Source organism: Ambystoma mexicanum, chromosome 2p, assembly GCF_040938575.1.
Source record: "Ambystoma mexicanum isolate Mex_15411 chromosome 2p, UKY_AmexF1_1, whole genome shotgun sequence".
Classification (NCBI taxonomy): Eukaryota; Metazoa; Chordata; class Amphibia; order Caudata; family Ambystomatidae; genus Ambystoma; species Ambystoma mexicanum.
Genome location: NC_090923.1, coordinates 282,625,895 through 282,653,504, shown reverse-complemented (window position 1 = coordinate 282,653,504; position 27,610 = coordinate 282,625,895).

The following is a 27,610-nucleotide window of genomic DNA, read 5'->3' as shown; positions in this document are numbered from 1 at the left end:
ATGAGTGAAAACATAGATGATCACACAGCCAAACCCTTTTAATGTCAAACCTAGTTCTGTGACGTGGTGGTTGCATTCAATCGTGCAACTGGTCCTCTACCCAGGAGATGATGCCAAACTCCTTGACATTCTATCTCATAACCCTGTTGCTGCATACTGACTACCCTATAAGTGAGATGGCCGCAAATTCCAATATTCCACCTAGTTTTCCCAGTTCTCTGCCTGCTACACCATCCACTTAGTTTTTCCTTCTTTTCATCTTGCATAATGAATATACAACACTGGCTAGATGTTTACGCAAAGCAGTGATCAATACTTCCATCAAGTCTGTACATCTACAGAACTACTGCAATAACACACACAGCTCGCTTTGCTCTACTATTTATTGTATTATTATATTTATATTTCTGAGGCTTGTGGAATCTGCTTAGATCACATGCTGTGCATAGGCCAACATCTAGTGGAAGCTGCATAGTATTAGTTGTTGTTTTCGAAACTCGAAAAGGGACGTCGACAGGGCGTGCCAGTAATAATATCCCTAGTGTGACATCCACTGTACCCATGATCACTCACGCATGTAGGTCTCTCATATTGTTTTTTCCGCCATACTAGTCGGACGCATGTGTGCGGAGTTCCTTTTGGCGTAAAGCCTTAATCTACTTTCAATTATGTTACATTTCTTCCTATCCTTTGTCCACTGAACGCCGAAGAACGACCATATTGAGGCATCTTATCGGGCCTGTAGGCTCTTCAAGCCTAAAACCCTAAATGGCCGATCCACGAAGCGCTGGGCTCACTACGCCAGGCAGCTTGAAGCCATGGACGTAGAGGACGCTTTCAGCAATGGCAGCAACGCCGCCGAATTCAACGGCAAGGGTGACAGGGAAGCTTCGGCTACCCAGGCGCAGGCCCCCGACCCTGTAGGACGGGCCGGCAACCACGTTGTGGGGACCACACCCGGCAGCAAGAGCGCAGCACGTACATCCACCACCAAACACATTAGCCCCAACGGGAATCGACACACGTGTCGAGTGATCGGCAACGGTCGACACCTAGGGTGCAGTCCACCGAATCCCTGTCCCAAGGGTGTTCCCGCTGGCCTCACGACAGGGCCCAGCTGTCCTTGGATGGAAAAGGTGATGCCCATCAAACTACCGTTGAGACCCGGTTGTCTGACGACAATGCCATGTCCCAACCAACTTCCGAGACGAGACGCTTTGCGTCCAATCCAAAATTCGACGCCCTGTGTCGGATCCTGCCCCCGAAAGTCAATGCGTTACGTTGGACCAGGCGGAAGGCCCCAAAAAGTCTGGAAAGACCACTTCTGGCCATGGGGGAGGGGGTAAACACCATATAAAGTCCTCTAAAGATCCCCATACTCCTAAAGAAAAGCATGGTGATGTAAAGGCTGCAAAGAGATCTAAAGAACCCCATCCTGCCCCTAAAACCAAGGTTATACCTTCCACAGATGTGGGCTTGGGACTAGCCCCTCAAACTGTTACGATACCAAAGTCCAAAGAATGGAGCTCTGCAGATATAGACAGAGTAATGAAGAGGATGACCTTTATGGCCAACTTTTATGAAAAGGATCCAAATTATTTTCAAAGTTATATGAGCACCCCTCCCACCTCAGCTCCATCTGGTTCCAAGGTGCCACGCGTCTCCTCAACCCCCTCCTAAGAGGTCTCGCACTGAGACTGCCTTTCAGGGCTTAGTCATAGACCCCTTTGTTGTGGAGCCTTATGACCCCTCTTCCTACCATGAAGATCCTGACCCTCAATTCGAGGACGACCAGGATGCAGACCCTTATTACGAGGATGATGAGGAACAGGAGGCTGAAGAGGAGGCTGCCGCTTACACCTTTGGCTCCCTGATTCCCAAGGACCCTCCTGTATATGATTCTTTAGCCGATAACAACCCCTCCTTAACGAGGTGTTGGCCAAGGCTGCTGAACACTTCCAAATTGATACTCAGGAAGTTCAAGAGGACAAGGATTTCGCAGTGCAAAACTTGGGGGACAAAAGGACAGTAACTCAGTCCATCGCGCTACTAAAATCTATTGAGCGCAGGATTTAGCCATCTCTACAAGCCCCTAACCTCACACGTGCAGTAAATCAGCATGTTGAGAAGTTATTTTGTGCTGCTCCTTCTGACCCTTTATATATATTAGGGGACAACTGAAGCCAGATTCCCTAGTTGTCACCACCACGAGGAAGAGAGCAGGCACCCCACTTGCTTCCTCAGAGGCTCCCCCGGATAAAGAGAGCAAGAGGATTTATGGCTAGGCAGGAAAGTCACCTCCTCTGCGGCTTATCAGGCTAGGATAGCCAACAGTGCCACCCTCTTGGCGAGCTATAATTGCCACAAGTAGGAGGAAGTTTCTGCTTTACTCTCCTTTGCACCAGAACCTTTAAAAAGCCAATTAGCACAAGTGGTAGCCGAGGGGAGGACAGTGTCTGACTGCCTTGTTAAGACTAACTTCGACGCGGCTTATAATGCTGGTAGAATAATCGCTGAGGGTACGATCATTAAAATGCATGCATGGCTGAGACAATCAGGATTTAAGCCTGAAACTTGGCCAACACTGATAGACATGCTGGTCAAGCCTAACGTATTTTTCGGCAAAGCTGTTGAAGATGCCCTGAACACAGCGAAAGATGAGTATGACACTTTAAAACCCCTTAGTCAACTCACTAACAAACCCTCTGGACAGAAGGGAAGCAATAATTTTCGCCGCTTTTGAGGACAGCATTCCCATAGCCAGAGCTCATCATGGGGGAATAACCAATCACAGTCTTCCCAGGGCTTCCAGAGAGGGCAGCACAGGGGTTGTGGGCGGGCAAGAGGCAGCCCCGCTAGAGGTGGTACGCCACCTTCCAAACAGTGACGTTGCACTTCAGTTCCCCTCCCATGCTTCCCCAGTAGGGGTGCGCATTGCCAACTTCACTCCCGCATCGTGGGAATCACCTTGGACAGATGGGTGCTGTCCACAGTATCCGGTGGCTACTGCATCGAATTACTAGAGTGCCCCCATGACCACCCTCCACAGCAAAAAGTACACTCTCAGGAACACCCGCGGATCCTCCTCAAGGAGATTGCCACACTGCTGTTAAAGGACGCCATAGAGGTCGTCCCGGCCAACAAGGTAAATGGGAGTATTTATTCAACCTACTTCCTTGTGCCAAAGAAAGATCTCACATTGCGCCTAGTATTAGATTTGCGCCCTGCAAACAAGTATGTCAGGCCACAATAATTCTGCATGACTACGCTACAACAGGTAATCCCCCTACTAAAAAGGGGGTATTACATGGCAACACTGGATATGAAAGATGCCTATTTTCATATTTCAATGTTTCCAACGCACAGATAAGTCTTGCGTTTCAAAATAGTGAGCCAGCACTACCAATTCAAGGTAGTACCCTTCGGAATAGCCTCGCCTCCAAGGGTATTCACCAAGATACTGGGGGTGATGGCAGCGCACCTGGGCAGGGAGGCAATCCCAGTGTACCCTTACCTGGACGACTGGCTCATTACAGGGGAGTCCCCCCTAATTTGCAGACAAAACATCCAAAGAACCATCAACCTCCTCTTTCAATTGGGCTTCTCCTTCAATGAGAAAAAATTAAGTCTGGTACCAAGCACCCCGAAACAGTTCCTAGGAGCTGTCCTAAATACTCTAGAGGGTTGCCTTTCTTTCAGAGGAAAGAATTAAAAATGTGTTGCTGCAAATTCCTCAATATCAAGCATTTCACCAAATAAGGGTGCGCAAAGCAATGCGTTTGCTATGCATGATGGCGTCTTCCATTTAACTGGTTCCCAATGCGCGCCTGTGCATGTGATCTATGCAGGAGTGGTTGGCAAAACAGTGGTCTCAGGCAAGTGGTCAGTGGGAGGGTATAGTGTTGTTTCGCCAACACTAGTACAGAATCTTCGCTCGTGGACGAGAGAGAATCTAACGAAAGGGGAAACCCAGAGGTTCAGGCTGTTGTCACAACAGACGCCTCCTTAACACGGTGGGGAGCTCACTACCTTCACCATACAGCTCAGGGTCTCTGGTCTCGCAAGGTTGCTCAGAACCACATCAATCTGCTCTAACCACTAGCGGTATTCAGAGCGCTTCGGGCATTCAAACTCCTCTTATCGAACCAGTCAGTGCAGGTCCTTACAGACAGCACAACTACGATGTTTTACTTAAACAAACAGGGGGGGGGGTCTGATTCTCAATCTGTCCAGGCTTGCCCAACAAATTTGGAGATGGGCACTTAAACTGAACATTTACCTGTCAGCCCAACATGTTCCCGGGGAACTCAACTCACTAGCAGAAGAGCACGAATGGCGACTACACGAAGACATTGTGGAACACCTCTTCTCTCGGTGGGGTTTCCACCCAATAGACCTATTAGCCACAAGCGAAAACAGTCAATGCCAAGACTTCGCGTCCAGGTTCACCCAGCCAGGCTCCAAGAGGAACGCCCTATGGATGAACTGGTCAGGGATATTTGCCTACGCTTTTGCACCAACCCCTCTCATGAGGAAGGTGGTAAATAAAATACACATGGAACCGATGACGCTTATCCTAGGTGCTCCTATGTGGGCAAGACAACCATGGTATCCACATCTGCACAAACTGGCGATGTGCGATCCCATCAAACTCCCATCAAACTCCCGTACTCACCCAGCATGAAGGACTAACTGTGCACCCGCAGCCGCACTCAATGAAAATGGCAGCATGGCACCTGAGGTCATAGAGTTTGGGCATCTCAACCTACCACAGAGATGCATGGATACCTTGAAGGAATCAAGAAAAACAAACACTAGGCACTGTTACTTTGACAAATGGAGGAGATTCGTAATTTGGTGCTGGACTAAACAAACCCACCCTATAGAATGTGCTCCATCCCACATTCTAACTTATATGTTCAATTTTCTAGATGCAGAGTTAGTATTTAACTCCCTAAAGGTCTACCTGGCGGCTTTGTCAGCCTACACAACATCTCATAGTAAGGTCTCCTGGTGGAAAGTGACTGGTCAGCAAAGCATGTATGGAAGGAGTAAAGAGACTCCACCCTCCAATTTCTAACCTGCCGCCAGGGAGGGACCTCCATGTGGTACTCGCTAAGCTCATGGGACCCCCTTTCAAGGCTATGCACAAGTCTAGTCTCAAACACCTGACTTATAAAATGGCGTTCTTAGTGGCCATCACTTCCACAAGAAGGGTCCGTGAAATCCAAGCATTGTCAGTGCAGGATCCTGTCTTTGTTGTACACAAAGACTAGCTGGTTTTACGTACTCACCCTAGTTTCTCACCTAAATTCATCTCCAAATTTCATGTAAACCAGTCAATTGAGCTGCCAGCTTTCTTCCAGGAACCCAACAGCTCAGCTGAGGTAAAACTCCACACACTAGATGTGAGGAGAGCGGTCCTCTACTTCGTAGACAAGACCAGAACGCTAAGAAAAACAGATCAATTGCTTGTCTCCATAGCGCCAGGCAGAGGTGACAGCATTTCGAAGAATGCTATCTCTAGGTGGATAGTCAGATGTATCCAGCTGTGCTATTCCCTATCAGATAAAACACTGCCTTTTATGCCCAGGGCTCACTCCACAAGAGGTACTGGAGCCACTCTGGCTTTCATTGCAAATGTCCCCTTAGACAGCATTTGCAAGGCAGCTACATGGAGCTCTGTACATACTTACAATCAGCGCTACTGCATTGACACCCATTCCAAGACAGATACACAAGTGGGGCAAGCGGTTCTAAGACATTTATTCACTCATGAACCTTCTCACATCCCACCTCCTTCTTCCACTGCTCGCTAATTTATGTACATCATGTGATCTAAGCAGATTCCACAAACCTCAGAAGGGATATATTACTCACCGTAATCGTATTTCTGATGCTTATATCTGCTTAGATTCACATGCGACCTCCCCTTCCTCCCCTAGGAGAGAAGGCGCATGCATGCTTATGAGTTTGCCTAATACGTATCTGCTTGGATACAACTGTACTCACGCTACACCTCATTCTACCTCATGTCATAAAAATACAATCTGAGGGACCTACACACGTGAGGGATCATGGGTACAGTGGACGTCACATTGGGGATAGTATTACTGGCACGGCCGGTCAATGTTTTTTCGAGTTTCGAAAACAACTGTAATACTCTGCAGCTTCCACTAGACGTTGGCCTATGGACCGCATGTGAATCTAAGCAGATACAAGCATCAGAAATGCGATTACGGTGAGTAATGTATCATATATATATATATATATATATATATATATATATATATATATATCATCATCTGTGGGAGAGCTGGCCAAACCAGAATCTGCAAGTAGCTGCCCGCCTTTTATGTGAGCCCACAGTGCCTCTGCCCAGCCTTGACACTACTGAATCTCCACTGGAATGATACACCATGACTCCCCCTGCCCACTCACCTGAGCACTTCCCGGCTCACCTACAGTTCCTGGAAATAGTTATCCCCAATCGGGGACATAGGTGTAATTTCTTTTTAAGGGAAGCATGAATTGTGCAAAGTCTGGTTCCCTTAAAAACAAACAACAAAATATCTGCACCACAGATTGCATCTCTGAGTACAAATATCGATGGAGTGCTTTATTGGCCACACAGGGCTGGAATGCTGCGCTTCGGCCTACCTGGCTCGGACTTGGAGCCGTTAGCGGCACAGCCGTCCACAAAAGTGTTATTTAATGCTATAATGAAACTATTTGATATCCATGACCGGTAAAACCTGCCGCAACATGTTACTATGTACTTAGCCTCAGGCTATGACTTTCATTTAACATTTTTGTTTTCGGTTTATGAACTTCTCCTTACAAAACAAATGATGGGGTAAGCATAAAATGTACGGGACATTGTCCTGTGGAATACTGACCGCACACAGCTGCGCACAGAAATGTTTACAGAGATTTTTTATCACATCTATTTATTTGTGTCCATTCATGCAGTTACACTATTAACAGACACTCATCTCGTAATGTCTGTCTTCAGCGATACACAAAAATCCTGTATTGTTGCTCATTTTAGGTCTTGGGCACAAATAGCTTCAGGGTGACATTAAAAATAATAGTACAGAATTGCTAATCAAACAGGTGTGTGTGCTAATCAAGAAAACCTTAATTAGCAAAGTCTGCTGATCAATAGCTCCTCGTGCAAGTTTGGTGAAAATGTGTCCAGCAGTTTGGGCTACAGCTGCAACACAAATGTTCTTCCACATTCAAGTCAATCAGAATTTTAAAAATGCTTGGCCCCACCTAACCTTGCACCCCCGCCCCCACCTCTTGGCAAAACCGTACCATGCACCTACGGGGAGACCAATTTCACCACAACTACAGGGTGACTATTGTTGACCCTAACTTCAGTAGAAGGATAATTTTGTTGAAATAATTAGTGCTTCAAACATGCTTTTTAAGCATGTCACATACGAGCTATCTTAAGGTATGCTACTTGCATTTCTTTAGGACGAGAACAGACCAATCAAATCGTCCCTCAAATGTGAACAATTCTTGGCAATTATAAATGGCAATAGTACTCAGTTTAAAATGTCTTTTTTAAAGATGTCATTGCATTGTTTTTTTAGCACATGGAAGTTTCAGGGAGGTGAAGCACTCTTGGATAACACAAGTTAAATGTCTGTTTCTTTGAAAATAACAAACGCATTTACAGTTTAAACCACAGCAGTCTGTTATGAGAACGAGTGTTATAGAGTTCTCATTCGCCCAAAGGCATCTTGGCGCTAGGAAACACACAGAGAAGCAATCCGCTCCAGTATTAAAAAAAAGTTTAAATTCCAAGGGGTTCTGGGTACATCTGAGCACAAGGGGCAAAGCATTCCACAGTTTACCAGCAGCAGTGAATATTGTTGGAGTAAATAAGGTCAGTCCTCCTTAAAAGCAGGGAGGACCTTAAGGAAGGAAGGGAGGGAGGGAGGGACGGCATGGGGATGAGGGAGCAAGAGGAGTGGCTACAAGAGCCGGGGACAGAATCTGGAGAGGACAATAAAGAAGGGTTACTATGCTGCTGTAAAAGACAAAACAGAGTCTATCAGGCTTCTTAATGCTCTTTTTAATGAGACGTACAAGAGTGGTCAGATTATCAAGGTCGGAGGTGAGCCTTGCATCGGCCCTGGAAGGCTATTCATTTCACTTGAAAGTTTTAGCTGGCATCTGACGTTTGAAGATAAATGTGCATCCATAACCTTTTTGTCAGGGTCTGTGGACTGCAAATTTGACATAGGTTTTAATTGTCAATCCGTGGGTGAGACCAGGACATCTTATCCCATTCGAGGAATATGAATTGATGTGAATGTCACTACTTGTACACAACATTTTATACACCTCCATTTCAAATGCTCATGCTTGGGTACCTTCTATGATGCTCTTCATCATCCCACCAGCAAGCAAATGGAAGGCGTGCGTTTTTGAATAAATGACCACACTGCATCAACTGGGTAATCTAGAGCTGCAAGCAATATACATTAGTACTGATTGGATGGTTTGTGACATTTTTCTGCCATGTCCTTCAATAGTACCAGTATCTTGCTTGCATAAGAAGGGGAGGCAATTAACAACTCATCTACATATTTCCATAATGCAAAAATCCCATGGAACCTAATATTTTCTAAGTCCATTTTCAGGGCTTGAACAAATGGGTTTGGGCTTACACTGTACCCCTGGGGTAAACCAGACCATAAAATATGACGCCCATCACGTGTAAAAGGAAAAAAGGTGCTGACTATCTGGATGTATAGGGATAGAGAAGAAGCCTGAGCATAAGTGAACAACCTGAAGTGTCTTGCTGTGGATGGCATACATAAGAATAATGTTGAGGCAAATAGATGCACTACCGAGATACGTAAGCTCAAAAATCAATGATTCAAAGACTAAATGTTCAGGTGCAAACAGGTGAAGTCCCCTGACCATATGGGACAACAGAATAGAAAACCATTGTCGCCAGCGGGTATCCCAAATGCGCACTCCAAGAGAACCTATCCCAAGAACATTCAAAATTTAAGTAACGCAAAACAAATTCAAAAACAATAGTCACTTGCTCAAAAGAGAGACAGTCTGACTCAATTTCAAATGGGTGCTCTGGAAATAGCGCACTTCAATAAATGAAGCACTTGTCTTCAATAACGAAAACAACTTATACAGGGTGTTTTCAAATTTCACACTCAATTGACATAAAAAGAAAATTATGGATACAAACCAACATTTCGTATCAAGTTTGTTGTACATATAGGTGAAAGCAGAAAAAAAGCGGTGGTTGCCCAATACAGCAAACATTAATACCAATAAAGTAAATACATTCAAAACATCAAGCAGTTTAAACAGGAAGTGCCCAGTCTGTAAGATGTAAATCGCTGACACTTCACAATTGCCGCTGCTTTTTGGATCCTAAATCCTTTATCAAGGCAGTTATGCTGCTTTTACTCTAAATTCGTTCAAAATCGGTAACCTAAAATATATAGTCGCTCATTACTCATTCATCAAAAATGACCAATTACTAATATATAAGTCACTAACCTCACTGATTGAATTCCAATTGGGCTGGTATAAACCTAAAGTACAATATGAAAAGCTCCTGAACTAATAAGGAAATGACACACCATTTAGTCACATATTGATACTACCATGGTGATTCGCTCACCCACATCTGGATGTCGAGTAGCATGATGCACAGCAGAAATTTTCTGAACCCCAAAGCGTCTCTAGCCTGAGCCACTTCTACAGTATATCCTCTGTTGACCAATCGCTCTCTTGAGATGGCTTATCTAATGTTAGGAAACGCCTTACTCAAATTACTTAAAACTCCAGAAGTCTGCAGATCACGAACCGTTACTACACTACAGTCATCACCCACTCCTGGCAATTGCCTTAGTGAGCTTCTAAATGCGCAGTTTCTCTGTTGTATATCATACTTGCGTGGGTGTGTGAAGGGCTTGCAGTGGAAGCACTTTGTATTTGCCCAACTGGGTCTTGAGCATGGGGTGTGCTTATGCTGTGCACTGGGTTTGCTCTTGTGCCTGGATCACCCATGCTGATTGGGCTACTTGCGGTTGCACTGCACATTCATGATTTACTCCCTAGTATACCAATCATATTTTCTCTTTCTAAATCCTGCTCCTCTCCTTTTGTCTCATCTCATTATAGTTATTATTTAATCAGTCTTACTTGCGCTTTCCCCCTCGGCTCTGATCTTTCCACTTTCTAATTTGTGATTTAGCTTAATGTTAGATTTTCCCAGAAACCTTAATCTAGATTCTCCAATTCTTTTAGACACTTCTGTGAACCAATTTAACAAAATGTCCCATTCTTGTGGTTTTATTCTGGTGCCTTTAGCTTCCAAAACATCCATCTCAAGTAATACAATTTCAGTATGTTAAATGTCCCATTTGCTGGGAATTGCTGTTGATGGTTCCCTTTTATCATAATACACCTATACTTCTCCAGCATTGGATCTTTCATGGATTCACATGCTTAGAATATTCCCCGTCGTCAGGCTGGGAATCCCCGGTACATTATATAGACCCTTTCCCGTAGGAAAACTTTTTCGACGCTTATGCGTCCTATCCACCTCGTTTTGCATCATGCGTGCCCGCGCCGTCGGGGCGTCATGACACAAATACAGGCCCCGCCCCCGCGCTCCCTCAGATTTCAACCGTCTTTCAAAGTAGTGGGATCCTCGTGTTTTACTACTAGTGAAAACTAGGTTGTTTTGTCTGTTTCGCTTCGGCGAAGTTCAAATTCTGGAGAAATATGTCTGGAAAAGCGTTATTTCGCCCGTGTGCAACCTGTGGCCTCAAAAAGGTTTATGAAGGAGATGGCCACATGGACTGTATCTACTGTCTCCACCCCCACCACTCGGCGGATACATGTGAAATTTGTCAGGGTTTCTCCCAAAAACCCTTAAGGACCGAAAAAGAAGGCTGGTCGACTGGCTTAATGACGGAGCAGGGGCCTACCCGGCTTCGGAAGTTGGCTCCACGGCCTCCAGGAGTAAGTCGGAACCTCCATCGAAGAAGGTACGGCCAGCTGAAATGCGCTCTGAGGACAAGCATAAGAGGAAACGGGATGGATCTTCCTCATCACATAAAAAGTCCTCCTCATCATCTAAGACGGAGAGGCTAGCGCTGTCAAAATCCTCCTCAGGGGACCGTCCCAGGTCTTCCATGAGTCGGGAAGCCTCAGCCGGGAAGTCGGCATCCAAATCGACGACGAAGTCTAAGGGCTCGACGACGACGACGACTTGCTCGTCGACCTCGGTGTCATTGACAATGCCTATTACCGTCCAAGCAGCAGCGGTGGGGATTCCCCCGTCGACGGAGACTCAGTCCATGGCTTGGCTGCCCGAGGTCTATGACCCGATCCCCCCGGAGGTCTTACTGCAGCCAGACACGGCCGGCTCGGCGGAAGGAGAAGGTGATCTGGTTCTGCAGCCATCGGATTTAGGCTTACGGCCTTCCACGTCGGCGACGAGTGCGAATGGGGGTATGGTACCGATATCGTCCACGTTATTGACCCCCCAGACGGTTTTGTCTCTGGATGTGCTTAATACTCTTCAGAAGCTCCTGCAGCGGCTGGATACGCAGTTCCCTCAGCCCGGGACTTCATCGTCACTTTTGTCTGTACCTTCCGTCGACGAGCAAACTTGTACGGCTCGATCGACGACGAAACACCCGTCGGCTCCCCAGGCAGTAAAAGATCGTCCTCGAGCACAGGAGGAGGGTGAGTTGTCGGAGTCCGATTCTGTACTGGGGGACTCAGGGTCAGACATCTCCCTGTCACCTTCGAGGGACCCAACATGGAATTCGGATGTAGAGTTAGAGTCTACGAGGAGCCAGTCACAGCCATCTCCCCCGGATGATGTGGGAGCCTTCCATGCAATGATGGGGAAAGCTTGTTCTGAATTCGGCTTGATTCCGGAGGAGCAGAAGAAAGACTGTTTCCTTTTTGACCATATGGGTCAAAGGAGAAAATCAGTATTTGCCATCCCAATCCTGGACCACGTGTGGCAAGAAGGTCTCAAGACGATGCGACATCCGTTCTCGGAGCCAGCCATAAAGGGACGGATCGAGAAAAAGTTTAAAGCTCCGGAGTCCACTCCAAAATGTCTAACATCACAGCCTCTGTCTGACTCGGTGGTGTCGGCGGCAGCGGCTAGGAAGGCCAGGGTCCAGCAAAAATGTTCAACGCCACCTGAAAGCGAAGCTAGGAGACAGGACGCCTTTGGAAAGAAGGTGCTCTCGGTCGGAGCGACGACAGTAAGAGCAGACAATTCCTTAGCGATCGTGTCACGATATGATAGGGAAATGTGGCACAAACTAGCCCCTATCCTAGAACACCTGCCAGACGAACACCGGAAAGCAGCTATGTTACTGGTGCGGGACGGCGAAGCGGCCTCGAACCACGCTATCAATATCGCAGTTGACCTAGCAGAATCTGGGTTCAAACAAATCAACCATGGAGTAGTGCTTCGTCGGCAAGCGTGGCTCAAATGTACTACTTTCCGTCCTGAAGTACAGTACAAAGTCCTTGACATGCCATGCGAAGGGGAACACCTGTTTGGCGAAAAGGTTGATGAAGCGCTGAAAGGGATGAAAGAAGACACGGATACTGCTAGGTCCCTCGGCGCCCTTCAAACGGGTAGAAATTTTCGTTCTTTTCGCCCCTTCAGGGGTGCTTCTGGAAACTCCCGCTTTGGAGCCTCGAGGGACCGTGGATTCAACAGGCCCTCTTACTCTTCACAAGGGTTCAGACGAGCGTCCCAGTCGGCACGTAGAAGCGGGGATTATCAAGCCTCCAGACGGCGAGGCTCAGGTCCGTCGTCAACGAAGACCAAGCAAACCAGCAACCAATGACGGCCTTCGGAACGTCCTGGGGGGTCGAGTCTCTCATCACTTCGACCGATGGAAATGCATCACCACAGATCGATGGGTCCTAGACACGATTCGCATGGGTCATGCGCTGCAATTCAAAGACAAGCCTCCGCGTCTTCCTTTATTCTCGACACAGCCCCACCTCCGAATCCTACGACAAGAGGCGGCGCTTATGTTGCAAAAAGGGGCGGTAGAGAGAGTTCCTGTAGCACAGGAAGGACAAGGAGTTTATTCCAGGTTCTTTGTTGTAAAAAAGCCAAACGGCAAATGGAGGCCCATTCTCGACCTGAGGGTACTCAACAAGTGGCTAAAGAGCCTAAAATTCAAAATGCTAAAGCTCCAAGAGGTTATCAGGTCGGTGCAACCCATGGATTATCTATCTTCACTAGACCTTCAAGATGCTTATTTTCACATTCCAATACGCCCACGACACAGGAGATATTTAAGATTCGTCGTCGGGAGAAAGCATTTTCAGTTCAAGGTCCTCCCGTTCGGGCTCAAGTCCTCCCCCAGGACGTTCACCAAGTGCTTGGCCCCTATAGCGGCCCATTTGAGGAAGGACGGTCATCATGTCTATCCATATCTAGACGACTGGCTGGTCAGAGGTTCATCCAAGGAACAAACACGAGACAGTCTACGAGCCACAATGTCCCTCTTACAGGAACTGGGCTTCGCAATAAACTTCAACAAGTCCTCCGTAGAGCCTTCGAGGACCTTGGTCTTCCTAGGAGCGGAGTTTCATACACACACAAGCCTCGTGAGACCATCCAGCGAAAGAATTCAAAAACTTCAAAACAAGGCGTCGGAATGGAGAGGCGGTACCAGGGTCTCGGTGCGCAAGTACATGCCCCTGCTAGGGACCATGTCGTCCTGCATTCCGCTAATAAACAACTGCCGTCTGTTTATGAGACCTTGCCAGGAATTTCTAGCGGACCGTTGGGCGCAGAGCCGAGGTCGCTGGTCCGACAGACTGGTCGTCGACGAACAACTAGTTCAAGCACTCGGCTGGTGGAGAGTGTCTGCTCATCTAACGAAAGGGATGCCTCTACTGGAACCAGAGTTCCAAAAGACGGTGGTGACGGATGCATCGCTGAGCGGATGGGGAGCTCATCTGGATATGTTACAGGTACAAGGCCAGTGGTCCTTGCAGGAGTTCTCCCTGCATATCAACCTGCTAGAACTGAGAGCAGTGCGATGGGCTCTAAAATCTTTTCTTCCGCAACTAAGGGACTTGGTGGTGCGTGTCATGACGGACAACACCACTACGATGTTCTACTTGAGAAAACAAGGAGGGACACGTTCCAGGTCCCTATCGACGGAGGCACAGAAAATCTGGCATTGGGCCCTACAACACAACATGCAAATCTTAGCGTTCCACCTACCAGGCGTGAGAAACGTGGAAGCCGATGCCCTCAGCAGAGAAATGAACGAAGTTCACGAGTGGGTACTGAACGACCAACAACTACAACAAATATTCAAGAAATGGGGACACCCGTCCATAGACCTGTTTGCAACGAAGAACAACAAAAAATGCCATCAGTACGCCAGCAGATGGCCTCAGAAGGGCTCTCTGGGGGATGCGTTCTCCTTCCCATGGACGAACAAATTCATGTACGCATTCCCTCCATTTCCCCTGGTCCGGAGGACATTGCAATGGATCCTCAGGTACCCATGTCGTGTAATTCTGGTGGCCCCATACTGGGCCAGACAGGTGTGGTTTTCAGACCTGCTACACTTAGCGGCTGCGGAACCGATGAGATTCAAGAAGACCCCCGACCTTCTGTCTCGACAGGACGGTGTTGTTTGGCATCACGACCCGGACAGCCTCCAGTTGACGGCCTGGCTCCTGACTTCGCCGAATTTGGTCGGCTAACGATTCCGGAGGATTGTCGGCGTATCCTACAAGCGGCAAGAGCACCTTCCACAAACGCCTCATACGCGTACAAATGGAAAAATTTCTGTCAATGGTGTGAGGATCAACCAGGCTTGGCCCCGCAATCGATTAAGCCAGAACAGCTCCTTCCATACTTGCTGCTCTTAGCCCAAAAGGGCCTGTCGGTATCTTCAATAAAAGTACACCTAGCAGCCATTTCCAGGTTTACTCGTCGACGGCACTCGGCACCTTTGTTCAGCGACCGCCTGATTAAGCACTTCCTTAAAGGCCTCTTTCGGATTTTCCCTCCAGAGAAGAAATTTCCGCCGGAGTGGAGCCTCAATCTGGTCTTAACATCTCTTATGAAGCCTCCTTTTGAGCCAATGTCATCATCGTCTCTAAAGTTTCTGTCGTGGAAATTGGCCTTCCTGGTGGCCATCACTTCAGCACGACGCATTTCAGAAGTTCAGGCTCTAATGGTAGACCCACCATACTTACGATTTTTCAAGAACAAGGTAGTCCTAGCCACTAACCCGCAGTTTATACCAAAAGCTCCGTCGGTGTTCCATAAACACTCCTCTATTGTGTTGCCTACGTTTTTTCCAGAGCCATGCTCGGGAGCGGAGCGCATGCTACACACATTGGATGTAAAAAGGGCTCTTAAGTTTTATCTCCATCGTACGCAACCGTTCAGAGAAACGAGACAGCTGTTCGTGGCCTATGGTTTGGGTGCTAAAGGAAAAGCCATTTCGAAGCAAGGACTGTCAAGATGGGTGTCATCTACCATTTCGTACTGCCATTCTAGGGCAGGGAAGCCTCTTCTACGACGGCCAAGAGCTCACTCAACTAGAGCAGCGGCATCGTCGACGGCACTGTGGGCCGGAGTCCCTCTGGGGGACATTTGCATGGCGGCTACCTGGGCGGCTACACACACCTTTACCCGCCATTACTGCCTGTCGCAGCAACATGCCGAAGATACCCGGATAGGACAGGCGGTGCTTCGACACCTATTCCAGTAAGGTAAGCCCCGGCTGAGGGGTTGCATCCTATGGAATTTATGACTGTATGTGGTTCGTTTTCCTGTGTTAACGATTACTGATGTATACATGATCATAGGGAACGGGCTTTGCGAACAAAGTATATGGGTTTGCATGCACGCCTCCTCTTTGGGGGTGGTACTGCTGTGTAATCTATTCTAAGCATGTGAATCCATGAAAGATCCAATGCTGGAGAAGGGAATAGTTTCTTACCTGTAACTCCATTTCTCCAGCATTGGTATCTTTCATGGATTCACAAGCGCCCACCTGCCTCCCCTGAACATGCAAACCGGTTCCCCCACTACTTTGGGGGCCGAAATCTGAGGGAGCGCGGGGGCGGGGCCTGTATTTGTGTCATGACGCCCCGACGGCGCGGGCACGCATGATGCAAAACGAGGTGGATAGGACGCATAAGCGTCGAAAAAGTTTTCCTACGGGAAAGGGTCTATATAATGTACCGGGGATTCCCAGCCTGACGACGGGGAATATTCTAAGCATGTGAATCCATGAAAGATACCAATGCTGGAGAAATGGAGTTACAGGTAAGAAACTATTCCCTTCTGGATATCTATATGTCTGTTCAATAATTCATATACCTAAAGTAGACCACTGTTACACCAGCTGGGGCTCTGGCTCTTGATTTTTACCCATGTTGTTTATTTGCTCACTTGTGTCCTCTTTTGTTTTCTAGTCCCATACTTCTCCCTTGGTACGCTATGCCCCCTGGGCAAGACTGTCATTTTTCTGGGGCCTTCTGACTTCCATCGTTAGCAAAGTTTTCCTGAATGGCTTTGCCCTAAGAACCCAACCATCACCAAGTTCAGTTACCCCATTGCATTTCGGTGTTGTGTTACATTTTATCAGATTTTCTTTAAATGTCTGTTTTATTTAAGATCTCAAGTTATCCAATTCTTACTGTTATATCCATTACTACCAGTACTTTGCTTCATTAAATTAGTCTGGCTTTCAGACAGCACAAAATGAAACACAGTCCTTAAAAGAAAAGTTCACTCATGACTTTTATTGGGCCATGGATAGGGCATGTATTTTTGAGCATCTATCGATCAATTCCCCCAATGCATCTTACCTGCGATTTTCTGATATTTAGACATGCGAACCGTCTAGGTCAGAAACCGCAACCTTGTGATGATCTTCTTTGTTGATAAATAACCCTAAGAATTGCCCTTGTGGCTGTAAATCATAACACATGCCCCTTAAGATTACATTGCCATGTCAAGCCAATATGCTTCGCCCCTTGTCATGACGTTGGCACACAGCGTTGCCAAAGGTCCTCTGTCAGTAACTATGCCATCATGTAACCGAACGCAAAATGCGGAAGATGCGCGCACGCGCACACACACAGTTAATGTTTACATATTTTTGAGAAAAAGATAAGTTGCACTTTTCAATAATTACTCATAGTCGGGAAAGTTTTTTTTTCCTTAATGCAACGGAACGGCTGAATACATCAAACTGCCATTACTACTTTTGTCATATATAATCAATGGAAAAACAGAACATTTACTCCAAACTATAGTAATCATGTTTAGGTCGATGGTTCAGATGTCCCATTCTGAACCATCGGAGGTCCATCAAAACTTCCGATCTAAGGTTGTTTTATGGCTGATGACGTAGGCCTTCAAACACTTCCAGGTGTTAAGTCTTTCACACTCCTGCCACCTGTATATATTGTACCTACTTGTGTTTATCTGTATCTATGTATATAATCATGCTATTACTGTTTGTATGTATATATTTTTGTTGTTGTAACTAAGCTTTGCATATTCATGTAACTGCTGCACCCTGTTACCCTAGGTTATGCGTGCGCAATACAAATAATGAAACAAACAAACATGTTCACATTCCATGCAATCTTTCAGATTCCATTCTTTGATGTTTTAATACCAGCACTTGAACTGCGCAAATGAAAGTTCTGTGTAGTCAACTATAATTCTATGGAGCTCCATCATCCATTTTCACAAAGACATGGCGTTCCGCTTGTGAGAAGAGATGATTCATTACATATCCGTAATAAGACATTGCTTTCCACATGGGTTCATTGATGACATGCAGCCACATTAGTTCTAATGACGGGCACCGCAAAGTGGCAAAAAGGATCTGCACGATTGTTCCAGAATAGGGATATAATGGTTCCGTTCGTGATTCTCTGGTTTTGGTTGAAGAACCCATCCACAGGCAAATGGTGACCATGACACATTTTTAGGACGTAGCTATATTGATGTTAGAAAAAAGAAATGCATTTTACTACCCATTGTCAAAATAAACAACACTATTAATTACATTTACATAAAACATTGTTTTATTTAAAAGTTACATTTTCATAAATAAAACGTGCTGTCTTCGCGTTAAGTTGAAGATACATGTAGAACATGGTTTTGCTTCAAGCACACATTTCCATAAATATAGTAATACCAAAAACATACCCTACATGAATTCTCGCTATGTAAAATACTGATCGACGTTCTAAAACCGAATCCCATAATCTCGAATTACAAACTTGCAAAACCCAGTTGTTTGCATTTTGTAATTGGAGATTTTCGGATTTTGTTTTTCTGTACCCCACTTGCTATTTTTTTCAAAATATTTTTATTGACATTTTTCAAATAAACATTTTTACGCCCCCCCCCTCCTTTCTCACCCTTAGAGTACCTAATATTTGCACTAATTCCTTGGAACTTCATTCATTTTACCTACATAATGTTCAAAATCCTTAAATTGTTTGGACACCATTGTACTACAAAGTCACGATTGAGATAATCCAAAACCAGCGCCCATTCTTGATGAAACTTTTCTTGTTCCCCTTGCAGGTTATATGTCATCCACTCCAGGTCTGTGAACCCCCACAATTTAATTAGCCAATCATTGACCACTGGCGTTTTTCTCTTTTTCCATGCACTTGCGATAACCAACCATGCACCTATCACCATTAGCATGAAGGCTTTGCTTTGCGTTTTAATAGGTAAACTATTCTCCTGGTCAAACAAGCCACACAACCATATTTTCGGCGACCAATTTACTACTGGGGAAGCACATTTTTAATATGAATCGTCACCTCTTCCCAAAACTTCTTTAATATTGGACAGTCCCACCATATATGCCACCAGTCTCCCCGCCCACCACATCCTCGCCAGCAACTCTCCGTTAAGGTTGGGAACTTTTAATGTAATTTTTCAGGAGTATAATGCCACTGGTACATGACCCTATACCATGCTTCCCGTATCTGGATGGTTCTCGTTAATTTGGGTATATTTTTCCATAACTGTTCCCAATGCTTTCTCAGTAATTCCATCTCCAATGTCTTTTCCCATCTGTGCATATATCCCCAAACCTGTACCTTCCTTTCTTCCATCAGTATCGAGTATAACTTTGATACCATTTGTCTATTCCCCGAATGTGTAGTAATAAACTTTTCAAATATAGTAAGATCCCTCCCCCATCCCCAAGATCCGGCTAGCCAATGTCTGTTTGTAATACTCCAACCTATACTTTTACTCCAACCCAAACATCTGTTTGCATTCCTCAAATGAGTAAATATCGCCGCCCTGCACCATGTCACGTATTGTGCAACCTACTCTCCGCCATTGCTTAAGCGTACCTTGTATCATCCCTAGATGAAATTGTGGGTTCTCAGACAATGGAGTGAATGGTGAGGGGTGTGTAGACAAAGCACCTTTACCCAATAATCGGTCCCATATATCTAAAACTACTGAGAATATCAGCCTGTGCATTCGGAGGTCTAGCTTGTTCGTTTTTGCCATATTCCCACCAATGGGCATCGAGCCACTGTCCTGTCCATTTTTACCCAAGTTTACTGAACTTCCCCAGTAGACCATTCCTGAATGACATGTAACTGTGCAGCCACTAATCCAGTCCAGTAATCCCACTCCCCCACTATCGCTCGGTGCCATTAAAAGTTGAATTGCTACTCTGAATAAATCTCCTAACCACTTTGTGCAGCACCCTGAAGAAAGATACAGGAATCTTAACTGGAAGAGCTTGAAATGTATACAACAACCTGGGAAGAGTCACCATTTTAACGGTAGCTATTCTTCCTAGCCAGGATATTTGCAACAGGTTCCATTTCCCCAAATCCTTTTACTTGCTGCAATATCTTTGGGTAATTACTATAAAACAATTGAGACACTTTCTTTGTTGTGTTGACCCCCAGATATTTTATATAACTATCTGCCATTTTAAATGGTGAGTAAGAAGGCAATGCCTCTTTCTGTTGGTGGGATAAACCTAATTCCAGAAGCTACGACTTCCCCATATTAACCTTCAAACCTGCCACCCGCTCCACTCCAGCCAATTCTAGCAATGCTGGTGAAGTGGGAGAATGGGAGAAAAGACTCCCCCCCCCTCCCTCCCCCAATCTCCTCGCGACCCTGGCCCAGAGGATCGCGGCCCAGACACCCGCCACAAGATGAATTTGTATATCTACCAGACGACCAAATACCCTGGTTCAAGAACATACGGATGTGCCTACCAGCCTGCCCTACTCAAGCCGACACCTGCGGCATGGATGAACTTGACTAAGACCTCAACAACAAGCATCCACATCGTTAGAGATGCCATGACGACCTAGCCAACTGTCAAGAACACACGTGCCACCGTGCACACTGGACACTCCCACACCAACCCACACGAAGAATATACTCAGTGCTATTTCGTAGGTGACGGATACACCCACTGACGCGCATCTTTATTATTTTTCACATAGGTTTTCCGAAATGCAGAAACGCAAGACGCACAAAGCACTCGTTTACATGCTTGCTGATGCTTCTCCCGACCCTTGCATCGTGATGAAAATACAACGAAGACATGATACTGCCTATAAAGCCATGTCACACCGCAACATAAGTACTGTGCATTACATATCCCCACCTATGAACCAGGCCCAAGTAGGCCGCAAGCAAGAGCCGCCATGAACACTGAACGAGCAAGAGTACAAGTGCTGACCATGCAGAACGAGCCCAGCGAGTGCCGACAGCCAAGGGAGCGATGTTGCAACTCGTATGCTACCAGCCGACGCCAAGGTCACACCTGTAAGCAAAACCAGGCGCGCAGAATCAAATACAACTTTAAATGTGCAGAATTCTGCCTCAGCCACGGTCTCTCCTCACGTGACCAAGCCAAACCTGACAAGGTGCCAAACCCAGGAGGGAGAAGTCGCCTGGGTCCCACGTCTGGGACACAGGCTGCAACAATGAAATTACCCAATGGACACCTCCAGCGATGGGAATGGTCTGCTCTCAGGCCTATGAGCAAATCCATGCATTGTCTGCATGAACACATAGTTACATATTGTTGCAAATGACAGGTACACCGCGAGCTGGGAACAACGATGGTCCCAGGCTGGGGGGCTTGCGAGTGGACCAATCAGAACATGGGGGCACTCATCACTGACACCACTAACATTAGCCAATCATTAGGGGTCTTCGTGTAACAATTTTCAAGTATCTAATAGAAGGGACAGCCCAAGTATACCACCTGACTGACCCTTAACTACTAACAATGTTCTCTATATGTATGCTATACTAACCCTACCACTCGAGGAACCAATCCAGAGTGGCGATAGGTTTTTTCGCTAACGTTCCCAGGTGACGCAAGTAGCGCTTTGTCATGATCACTGTTCCCAAGGAGCCAGGACCAGCCCAACGTCCTTGGGAGCAGGCCCCTAACCCTAATCCTAGACATCAGCCGGTCCCTACTGGGACCTTTTGGACCCTGTCCTGGCGCCGGTGGCACCAGGCTCATCAAAACCATCGGTCCCGGCACTGGAAGCGGCGGGCTCATAATTGGTGTGAAAGTGCTTGGGTGGACTTACCTGCAGCAGACCATGCTGCTTACTTACCAGCCACTTAGAAGCCCTCTGTGAACAGGAACTACTTTCTTACCTGGGTGGGGCAGCTCCACTCCCTGGATACAGCACTGGAACTCTTCTGGAAACTGGAACTCTTTTCTTACGTAGGCGGGGCCGTGGAAGAAGACGCCTCATCACTCCAAGGCTATTTAAACCACACCCGATAGATGAAACGTGCTTCGCGTTATTCTGCATCTGCAGCAGAACGCTCACCGAGTCTGTTCCAGCCTTTCCTTTTTCGATCCTGAACCTGCAAGAATTATACTTACCATTCCTGTATCCAGTCAACATCAGCACCTGCAAAAGACAAGAAACAACAGGTTAGCAAGACAAACTCTACACACGGTGCTTTCTCACCTGATCCATCAGCAGCGGCCGTGTCTTCACGCTTCACCTTCGCCTGCAAAGACAAAAGCATTGTTATACTTACCAGCATGCCGTGAATTCCGGATTTCTTCTTTCTGCATCGCCGCCTGAGAAGACAAAGTATAGTTAAAACTTACTAGCATTCTGCTGACTCCGGCGCTGCAAACCAACATCTGAAAGACAAAAGAAAAAGACATTAAGCAGGTATTTACTCACGCCCATCACACTCGTCGCAATAAAACGCTTGCGAATACTCCGGCGTCTCTTTAACACGAACTAAGCTGCAAGGAAAGAGACAGTTAGAGCGCTTGCCATACTTACAAATTTCCAGGCGCTTCACTCCATCTTCCATCCCAAGAGTCCTGCAATAAATAAGGGAAAAGCATTATACAGAGTCTTCAATATTAACGTGCCACGCATTTAAAGACTATAAAGACAAAAGGTGTCCAGAAACTCACCGCTCGTGCAGATAACGACGGTAACCATCCTCTGAATTCAAGAGGCCAATGTTTCACCAGTGAAGGAACTGGCAACGGCACCCTGCACCAGACGCAGATGGAGAGCCCAGCATTCACCTATCTAAGGTGAGCACGTTGACCTGGGGGGGAGGGGCTCTACAGAAAAGCTGGGAAGAGAGAGAGAGAGAGAGAGAGGGACATTCAACAACCCAGGCCATTAACCCCCATATTCTTTCACCTGCAGAAACCTCACTCTTCGAGTTCGACACACAGTGCGAAGAGGTTCGACCCCAGAAGCCAATCGAGTCCTGCACATCACTTTTCGAGTCACAGACACCTTCCTGCCAAGACCCGCGCCTCCGTGGGAATCAGGTGAGCGTTACAGAACGCGAAGCCCACCACAATACTCCTACCCAGGCGCAATGGAAACCTCAGACACTGATCAACTAGCCCAGTTGCTCGGAGAATTAAGAGCAGAAGTACATGCAGCTCGTCAGGAAACAAACTCTCTAAGAAGAGAACTGATAATTTCCAAAGAGCGAACTGAGGACCTCGCTAGGCAGTTGCTACAAACGCAGGCAGGACAGACACCTTTGCCCGTTCCAGGAGGAAGTTATCCTTCTGCATCATCTTTAAATCCATTGCAAATCAATCTGCCCGGTAATGTGCCCTTGGCTCCGCCCGAACGCTTTTCTGGTGATCCAAAGAAATTTGCGGTGTTCATCAACCAGTGCCGCTTACACTTCTTATGTCAACCAGCTGCTTTCCCAACAGACCAGACCAAGGTGGCTTTCGTGCTTTCTTATCTCAGTGGCAGCGCCGCAGATTGGTCGATCCCTTTAGTCACCCAGGATGATCCGGTTTTAAATGATTTCCAGGCCTTCCAGTCCAGCATGGAGAAACTGTTCGCAAGACACGCACAAGGGCAGGCCTTGGACAATGAACTCCTTTCATTACGACAGGGTAATCAAGACCTCTTGACTTATATAGCCTCATTCAACAGACTTATAGTGGAAACTCAATGGCCCGAGGATAAGAGAATAACGCTTTTCTACAGAGGCCTGCGTGGAGAGCTCAAGGATGTGTTACCTCAAGTTGTGAATCCTCCACATGAATGCTCAGACTATATTGACTTAGTTGTCCAATTGGACCACAGACTGCAGAACAGGAAGGCAGATCGTTCCAAATTTGATACCCGAGTGTTTTCTAAACCACAAAACTCTACTAGGGGAGCTGACACGGTGGAACCCATGCAAATAGGGTGCATGAAAGGACCTTTAACCCAGAAAGAGCGGGAAAGAAGAAGGCAGCTGCAATTATGCCTCTATTGCGGAAACTCAGGACACTTTCTTCGGGACTGTCCAGTGAAACCAGCTAAGAAGGCTGTAGGAGCCGCGGATACCTGTACCACAAATTCTGAGCAGGGAAACAACCTAGCCCGACAAGAGTAGAGGTCCTCTTGCCGAGCGTTAAGATCTGTCCCGTGACCTCGCATTTCGTGGTACCCATGGTCCTCATTAGTCCTGAACGTCCGGATCGTTTGCATGCAATTGAAGCTTACATCGACAGTGGAGCAATCGGAAATTATGTGGACCGTGAAATGGTATCAAGGATGAATCTACCCCTTGTCCCTAAGGCTGTAAAAGACGTCATTACTACTGTGGATGGCACAGAGATAGCCTCCGGACCAGTAACGCATGCCACCCAAGAAGTGACGTTAGTGAGTCAAGATGGACACCGGGAGAGAATCGTGTTTGATGTGATCAAGGCTCTTCAGTTCCAGATCATTCTGGGAATCCCTTGGTTAGAGAAGCACAATCCTCAGATCGATTAGCGGGCAAAGACGGTTCAGTTTCCAGAATGTTTTTCCACTTGTTATCCTAGGCCTGATGTTTCACTGGCGGCAATCTCTTCGGAGGAGGTTCCCAATTTACCTCCCGAATACCAGGAATTCCAAGACGTCTTCCGGAAGGATCAAGCTAACACCCTGCCTCCTCATAGGTCTTACGACTGTCAAATAGATTTGATACCCGGAACAACTCCTCCTTGCAGCAGGATTTATGCCCTCACCGAGCCAGAGAATCTTCACCTCAGACAATATTTGGACCAATACCTAGCTAACAGGTTTATTCGTCCTTCAAAATCTCCAGCTTCATCGGCTTTGTTCTTCGTTCCGAAAAAGGAAGGAGACCTTAGGACTTGCATAGATTATCGCGCCCTGCATCAAATCACCGTCAAAAACAGATACCCGTTACCTTTGATCTCTGAACTCCTGGACCAAGTCAAAGACGCATGTATATATACAAAATTGGATCTCAGAGGAGCCTACCACTTGGTACGGATAAAAGAGGGCGATGAATGGAAAACGGCCTTCCGCACCAAGTACAGGCTATTCGAATATCAAGTGATGCCCTTTGGACTTTGTAACGCTCCTGCCGCTTTCCAATATTTTATGAACGATGTCTTTAGAGAACTCATAGATGTGTGTGTTGTTGTCTACATTGATGACATCCTTGTCTATTCATCATCCGAAGAGGAACACCAGAGACATGTTAAAAAGGTTCTCGAGAGATTGCGTCAACATAATCTTTTTGCTAAGCTTGAAAAATGCGTTTTCAACGTAACTGAAGTCGAGTTCCTGGGATTCATATTGTCACCTAACGGAGTCCATATGGATTCAAAGAAAGTCGATGCAATCATCAAGTGGCCATCACCAACCTCTGTAAAAGGAGTTCAAAGCATGTTAGGCTTCGCTAACTTTTACCGCAGATTTATTCCTGAATTTTCTCGGATAGTCCAGCCCATCACCGCTCTGTTAAAAAAGAACAAACGTTTTGAGTGGTCTTCTGAAGCAGAACAAGCTTTTCAGGACTTAAAAGCTAAATTCATTTCTGCACCTGTTCTAAAACATCCTCGCCCAGAACTCCCCTACATCATGGAAACGGATGCTTCTAGTCTTGCTATGGGGGCAGTTTTATCACAAAGAGATCCGGTCACACACCAGTTACACCCTGTAGCCTTTTGGTCCCGCAAGTTTTCGGCTCCCGAGATCAACTATTCAATTACAGACAAGGAACTTTTAGCTATCAGATCGGCCTTTAAAGCATGGCGGCATTATCTTTTAGGAGCCAGACACACAGTCACCGTAATGACTGATCACCGCAATTTACAATATCTAAAGACGGCCAAAGCTCAGTCTTCCAGACAGCTTCGCTGGGCTCTGTTTCTGGCTGAATTTGACTTTATAATTACTTATCGACCAGGCAGTAAGAACAGAAAAGCAGATGCCCTCTCCCGGATGGGAGTAGATGAACATTTGACCAATCCAGAACCAATACCCATAATCCCAGAACAAAGGATTTTGGGTTTGGTCAGCACTCAATCTTTTGAAGACATCAAGACCACGGTTAAATCACTCCCAACTCCGGCCGATTTGCAGGACTGGCAATTAAAGGGAAAAGAATTCTCAGTGGATCAAGACCTACCATACCTCCGAGGACGATTGCACTTGCCCTGTGAGAAAATACAAAAACAAGTAATTTCCTGTTATCACGACTCTCTAATGGAGGGTCACCCTGGCATTACCAAAACCATGGAAAAGATTAAAAGACATTTCTGGTGGCCATCATGGAAAAAGGATATTAGAGACTTTGTAATCTCCTGCGGTGTGTGTACCCAGAATAAAAGTCAGAAGCAGAAACCAGCCGGCCTATTACAGCCACTAGACATCCCTCCCTGTCCATGGCATACCTTGTCCATGGATTTTATCACCGACTTACCTCCATGCTCGGGGTATACTACCATTTTAGTAGTCGTGGATCTATTCTCCAAGATGGCTCACTTCATTCCCCTGAAGGGTCTACCTTCAGCCTCAGTATTGGCTCGAGAATTCTTGGAAAACATCGTTCGCTTACATGGTTTTCCCTCGGTTTTAGTCTCCGATAGGGGAAGCCAATTCATCTCCCACTTCTGGCGCAGTTGCTGTCGTCTAGCCCAAATTGATGTAAGACTTTCGACCAGTCACCATCCCCAAACTGACGGACAAACCGAAAGGACAAATCAGACACTAGAACAATATCTACGTTGCATGCTCCAACAAACTGAAAACCCCTGGAAGGATATTCTTTGGATCGCTGAATACGCTTACAACAATTCGACTCATTCTGGAACCGGGAAGACTCCTTTTTTCCTATTATACGGACACCATCCTAGAACCTCCAACCTGGATCCTCCCCAAGAGTTTGAAGCACCTGCTGTGGATCACTTGCACTCAGAAATCACCCGTGCTTTTAAGGAAGCCACTGCCCATCTGCAAAGAGCTAAAGCTCAATTAAAAAAAGGAGCAGATCGACACCGTAAAGAGGCCCCTCACTACGCTGTAGGAGATCAGGTCTGGTTATCCACTAAGCACCTGCCTCTAAAAGGACCCCGCACCTTCATCCCGAGATACCTTGGACCCTATTTCATATCTGCCATAATTAATCCGGTGGCTGTCAAATTGGAATTACCTACGCATATGAAAACACATCCAGTATTCCATGTCTCCTTATTAAAACCAGTACAACCAGAAACCCGATTGACTGAACTTCCAGAACCGGTTTTAGTAGATGGAGAACTTGAATTCGAAGTGAAGAACATCCTAGACTCCAAAATCTCCAAATCTAAATTATATTATCTGGTTGATTGGAAAGGATACGGCCCCCAGGAGAGGTCTTGGGAACCCTCAGAATATGTCCACGCACCTCGTATGGTCAAGAAATTCCATCTGAATCACCCCAACAAGCCAAAACCCCCGGAGAAGACACGCTTAGGAGGGGCCTTGAGGGGGGGTGCTGTCATGATCACTGTTCCCAAGGAGCCAGGACCAGCCCAACGTCCTTGGGAGCAGGCCCCTAACCCTAATCCTAGGCACCAGCCGGTCCCTCCTGGGACCTTTTGGACCCGGTCCTGGCGCCGGTGGCACCAGGCTCATCAAAACCATCGGTCCCGGCACTGGAAGCGCCGGGCTCATAATTGGTGTGAAAGTGCTTGGGTGGATTTACCTGCAGCAGACCATGCTGCTTACTTACCAGCCACTTAGAAGCCCTCTG